General features: G+C 48.8%; 1 pseudogene; it reads right to left on the reverse strand.

The window, feature by feature from the left end:
• The window catches only part of LOC103786386 (uncharacterized), a 40,916-nt pseudogene extending 34,909 nt beyond the window's left edge, over window positions 1-6,007 (reverse strand).
• Window positions 6,008-6,492: the final 485 nt, after the last annotated feature.

Below are 6,492 nucleotides of genomic sequence, written 5' to 3' on the forward strand. Positions count from 1 at the left end.
CCCCTCTCTCTCCAACTAGAGGGGAAAAAGAAAAGTGTCAGTTTTGCTCCAGCCAAGCAGCTGGGCCCTCGGCCAGTGCCTTCCCTCCGGCTGCCTGATGTAGGATGATCTAAATAAGAAATGTGGGGGTGGGGGTAGTGTCTTCCAGGGACTCCCTTCACTAGCCTCCTGGGTTAAAAAGCACACTGGGGAATCTCTGCCTTTGGCTGGGGCAGCGCCTCTGGCCAGTTTGGGCAACACCCTCCGCCATCATGGCTACCGTCTCTGCTGCCCTGAAGGGGATGCATGTTTCCAGGTGACAGGTTTGGAGGCTACCTTGACTCTTTTTTAGGGAGAGCGGGTTCTGCTCCAGGTCTGTAAAATGGTTTGGTTGCCACAAAAGCCCCAGGCATGGCTGGGAAAGTCCAGATGTGTGTTAGAGGTGAAGTAGAGAGAAGACGAAGGGCTTACTTTCTGCATCTACCCAAAGCTCCTCAGGGGAGACCCCAGAAAAGAAAGAGCTCAGGGGCCTGTGGGTGGGTGGGAGTGAATGCTAAAGAGGAGACTGGGAGGCCCAGGGAAAAGGTCATGACCCACTAAATACACAGGCAAAAGGGGCCCCACAGCCTGGGTCCCCAGGTGAAAGAACAGGAAACGGGAATGTCTCCGGGTCTTGACATGTGGTTGTAATGATCACAGACCCCTTAGGCTCAAAGGGACCTCAGAGGTCATCTCCATCCTCCTGCTTCCTGGTGGGGCTGGATGTAAATTAGTCAAGATGTGCAGGCAGCTCTGTTCTTAAAGGTCCCTGGAGAAGGAAAACCGGGCTCCTTTTCACTGCATATTAGGCTCAGGATCCTGGTGTTGACTTTTTCCAGATCATCCAGAAAGGTCACAGTTTACAAAGGCTACATCCGAAATTGCCCTGTGACTTGGCTGGCTGTCTGGACTCCTGGGCCTTTGGTCAATAGTGCATTGTCACCACAAGTTTCCCACGCAAGAGTTCTTGCTGTCCAGCTCAATTCCTCTGGCTGCTGTTGAGGGTCTGCTCATCTACATGACATATGCAAAGTGCTTAGAATGGTGCTTGGCACATAGTGAGCACTACGTAAGTGTTAGATATTATCATAATTGCTGCTATGGTTGCAGCTTTCAGTGGAGATGGAAATCAGTTACTCATCAGTGTCCTTCTTGAGAGTACCCATTGCCTATAATGCTGTCCTAAAGGCAGAGAGGGGATTTGAGAATCATACATAGCTAAGGTGTCTCCCCTGACCTACCTCCCCAGCCAGGTTATGCCCCCTTTATCCTGTGTGTTCCCAGAACCACATTAGCTGACCTTTTTGAAGGGGCAGTAGTATGGTATAGTCATGGCTAGGGGCTCTGAATAGGGAAGACATAAAATGTATTATCCAATCCAGGATGCTTTTGCAAGTGGGGAAAATGGCTACTGTTAATCATGTATGCCAACAGGCATAAACCAGAATTTTCCCAGGCAAAGTGGGACACCCATCACCCTAGCTCTGGGTTTGAATCATGTCTCTACGATTGGTTCTTTGGCAGATCCTGAGCAGTGTAGTTTGTGTCTTGAGCTCAGGTTTTTCTTTTCTTTTTGAGATGGGGTCTCGCTCTGTCACCCAGGCTGTAGTACAGTGATGTGATCACAGCTCACTGCAGCCTCAACCTTCCTGGGCTCAGGTGATCCTCCCACCTCAGCCTCCTAAGTAGCTGGAACTATGGGCCCACACCACCACACCGGGCTAATTTTTTTGTATTTTCTAGAGACGAGGTTTTGCCATGCTGCTCAGGTTGGTCTCAAACTCCTGGGCTCAAGCGATCCTCCTGCCTCAGCCTCCAAAGTGCTGGGATGAAGGTGGGAGCACCTGCTCCACCATTGAGCTCAGGTTGCTTATTAGTATAACATACCAAGGTAAAATTTCTACCCCCTAGGACAGAGGATCTCAGCCTTTGACGTACGTGAGAGTTTATCAAAAAGCAAGATGCTCAACTCCACTCCTGGAAACTGGTCCAATGGGTCAGGGGGTGACCTAGGAGTCTGCATTTGGACAATCACCTCAAGGGATTCTGGGAGGGGATCTGCAGGTCAACATTTCAGAAACATTGCCTTTGGGTCACAGTAAAGACCTTGAAAATAACTTGAGGGGACACCTGGAAGAGCGCGGACCACATTTCTGGAGTAGAGAGGTGCAATGTCTTGCCCATATTCACCCGAATCTAGCAGTAGAGCTGATCCCAGCCCAGGTGTGACAATTTGCAGATATGCGGATGACGGACAGCTCCCAGGTCCAGGCCAGGCACTGCAGAACGTTCTATTCCTGCTGCTCACCTTCCCCCGCCCGCCCGCAAGCTCCACCTGGAGGACCTGGGTGGGGTGGAGCACAGGTTTGCTGAGAAATCTGGCTGAGAGATCTGACCGTTAAATGGGTTTCATCCTGAAATGACTTTGAGTGAAAACTGAAAGTAAAACTTAAAACCACCCACTTCCCGCTGCTTCCTTCCCTCGAGCGCTGAGTGCAGCTAAGCCACTCCTGTCTTTAGGGCTTGCTCCTGCCTCGCCCTTCCCAGACCAAGCCCTGAACCCCACTGACGGTCGTGCCTGAGCCCCACCCTTGGCACCACCTCAAGGACTCTGTTCCTCCCCTCCCACTGCCCAGGCGGAAGTCTAAACCGTGCGTACTGCAGAGGAGGCACACCCTTCGAGAACAGCGAACACCCCAGCCTTCTTATCAACCCTGACTCCTATTCATATCCTCACTCTATTTATTAAATAAGAACCAGTTCTTTCATTTAAAAAATGGATCAAAGACGGCTGGGCGCGGCGGCTCACATCTGTAATCTCAGCACTTTGGGAGGCCGAGGCGGGAGGATCACCTGAGGTCAGGAGTTCCAGACCAGCCTGGCCAACGTGGTGAAACCCCATCTCTACTAAAAATACAAAAAATTAGCCAGGCGTGGTGGCAGGCACCTGTAATCCCAGCTATTCGGGAGGCTGAGGCAGGAGAATTGCTTGAACTGGCAGGTGGAGGTTGCAGTGAACCAAGATAGCGCCATTGCACTCCAGCCCGGGTGACAGAGCAAGACTCCATCTCAAATAATAATAATAAAATAAAATAAATAAAAAGTTATCAAAGACATGTGTAATGACCATAGCCTCCGAGCTGCATATTAAGCATAATGCAATACTGAGTGGGCACCATTTAAGTCAAAAACACAAAATCATAACATTTAAAATACACATTTTACTGTGAAAGCAAGGTACATGCTCACAGCAAAAACTCAAACAGCACAGAAATGGAAGACATAGTTTCAAGAATCTCATCCTCCAAAAGCCGCCTCTTTTAATAGTTCAGCATTTTTAAAAATCCTATATTGTAGTGAGTCTGTGCAGCAGAATTCCTATTGAATGCACACTGTTACCTGAAGCTCTGAGAGGTTAAGTTAACTTGCCCAAGATCACTAGGCTAGGACGTGGTAGTGCCACTTGGTGGTATCGTGAGACAGAGAGAAAAACAAAAAACAAAAAAACGACCTGCTACTAGGGAAAGAGACAGGTGGGATCCAACACACTGAGAAGTGGGGGCATTGCCCAGTCTGTTCACACTTGCCTAGGAGACAGGAATGACCTCGGCAGATGCACACATTAGCCAGGAGCCCAGCCTAATGCGTGGAATTAAATATTGAAAGCTGAAATGCAGTTTAGGGATCATGGAGTGGCACCTCTTAATTTTATAGAAAGGAAAACTGAGACCCAGAAAACCAGTGCCAAATAGGCCAGTGATCTTCAAACACTTCCCAAGAAATATGCCAGCCCGGGCAGCTTCAAGGCATCCCTTTCCTGACTTCAGCTTCCACGGTGCTCATTTCTGTCTAGATCTGCCTACCGTCCCGCCTCACAATTGTTCTCCTCTCACTTTACAGAAAAAATTGCACCTCTCACCCATCCTGCATCTTACTACGTCCCGGGTATATATACGGTCTGGGGCCTCAAACAAGGGAACAAACAAAACCTTGGCATCAGTAAAGAGCAGCCTTCTTTACTTAAGGCTCTTCTTGCCTTACACATATTTATTCTAAGGTCGAAGCTCCATGGTGGAAATGGGAGTGTTTTGTCTGCCATGGAATACGCTGAATTCAGATACAGTGTAGAGCAGGGGCAAGAATGCTGATAATTTCTATTTAACCACCTTACTTCTTCTTTCCTCCTGCAAAAGTCAAAAGAGACCTTGCCTCAAGGAGAGACCTGTGAGAGCACAGCAAGCGGCTATCAGTGTGAACTATCAGGTTGTCACCTGATTTCATCCAGGAGATAAGCACATGGCAAGTCCATGCCTTTCCTATCAATCTATCTGAAAATCAGAATTCAGAAAAGAGACGGTTATCCCTAAGGCATATGTGAATTCTTCTTGGCCTGGCTCATGCGCCATCATTTCTCCATGATTTCAGCTCCTAGCCCACTGTCACTCTCTCCAGTCCTATCTTTTGTCTTGGAGATTTTAAAATACAGTAAGCACGCTTCTTGGGACACCTCTTTTCCCCGGTCACACTGTATCCACCTCCCCCATGGTCACACACTAGACCTTGTTATTATCAATAATTTCAATCCCACTGTAACCTCAATTTCCGGCTCTTTTTTTTTTTTTTTTTAAGACGGAGTTTGGCTCTCTCGCCAGGCTGGAGTGCAGTGGTGCGATCTCGGCTCACTGCAACCCCTGCCTCCTGGGTTCAAGCTATTCTCCTGCCTCAGCCTCCTGAGCAGCTGGGATTATAGGCGCCCGCCACCACGCCCAGCTAATTTTTTTGTATTTTTAGCAGAGACAGGGTTTCACCATGTTGGTCAGGCTTATCTCGAACTCCTGACCTCGTGATCCACTAGCCTCCCAAAGTACTGGGATTACAGGCGTGCGCCACCTCACCTGGCCAGGCATGCCACTCTTTAATCCCACCTCCTGCCTTTCCAGCTGACCCCTCTAGAACCTCAATTCCACTCAGCCTTGGACCCCACCAGATCCTGCCATCCATTGATGTTATCTCTTCTTCACTGGCCTCACTCCCTCTCCCCTTCTTACTACCCGCCTTCAATTTCATGGCCAGTCATTGTGATCACCCCCTTGCACACCTCCTCAATTCCTTACCTTTTCTTGCTTTACCACAGCAAGATATGAGCTGAGGAGCATAAGGCAGCTGGCAGAGGTATCAAGACCACCATAATGTGTGAGCATTCCCGGGTGCTCCTTGGAAACGCTGGGGGTCCCTAGAGCTACAGGGGATAGGGAATGCCAGTTGATGTTACTAGGACACGAAAACAAAGCATGCTCCCTGAAGGCTGAAGAAATGGGGGAGTCTTGGGTTACATGAGGATTTATGAGGACCCTAAACTATCCCTGGAGGAGACCCAGCAACTGTGCTTAGTGGTTCCCCTGAAGTTAGTACTTTGCAGTTCAGCCTGCCTAGAAACCCACCACCATCGCTCATCCTTTCTCGGGGCACAGCTCCAAGCGATAGTGACTCACTTCTCAGTGTACATCTTGTACTCACACTTTCCAAGAGAAAGTGTCCGATGGAGTCACCGTGTCACTATCTCATGGGGAAGACTCCTATGGAACAGAGTGTTTTGCCAAGCCACCTCGAAGGAGTCAGACTACTTTCTGGCTTGGGTGCCAATCCCTTGGCCAGCTTTCTGCAACCTGAGTGGTAGAACTCATAGCACAGGACATGACCACTGGCTGTGGAAGGCGCTGCCTGTGACAAGTGAGTTGTGGTCCTCAGAGCATCCTAGATCACACTGGCTCACGCTCAATTCTGAGAACCAGCTCTTAGTTTCATCTTTCATTAATCCAGGAACTCTGTACATTTACCTTCAAGGGGAATTTCGCTGGCAGTCCCCAGGCTCAGAGGCTGACTCGTGATGTCTCGATCAGACACAAAAAAAGGTACCTGTTCCACTCGCCTCCCCACACAGTGATTTCATGTGCAAAACCTGTGAGGAGAGTGTGATGGGAAACTTCATGTTCTGTTTCCAGTTCTGAGCTTTATTGTGAAGAAAGCAGATGGATGTGGGTTCAAATTCTGGTTTTATCTCGTCAGCTGTCAGACCCTGCGCAGTTTACTTAGGCTATCTGAACCTCCATCTCCTCATCTATATGGGGAGAATGATGTTTACCTTTCTGAATCTTAGGGAGGTTTCAATGACTTGTATTTAGCACCCTGCCTGGCAAGTTAATACCAACACTTGTCTGTTGACCCCAACTCCCTCTGCATATGCGTATGCAGAGACACAAACGAATCCACAGAAAATATTCTGTTGCTATTTGCGGAAGCTAAAACCCTTGAGAACCTCTATTGCTACTTGTCCTGGAGAAAAGCTCTGGGTTCAGGTGTCAGCCTTGTACTAAGCAGTGCTGACCCTTGATGGTATCACTCTCATTCTCCAGCCCTCCGTGTTCCTCTCTGTAACATTGGACATGGAGTAACATTGAAGGGGAAGTTCCATAT

This window comes from Pan paniscus, chromosome 10 (genome assembly GCF_029289425.2).
Source record: "Pan paniscus chromosome 10, NHGRI_mPanPan1-v2.0_pri, whole genome shotgun sequence".
Taxonomy (NCBI): Eukaryota; Metazoa; Chordata; class Mammalia; order Primates; family Hominidae; genus Pan; species Pan paniscus.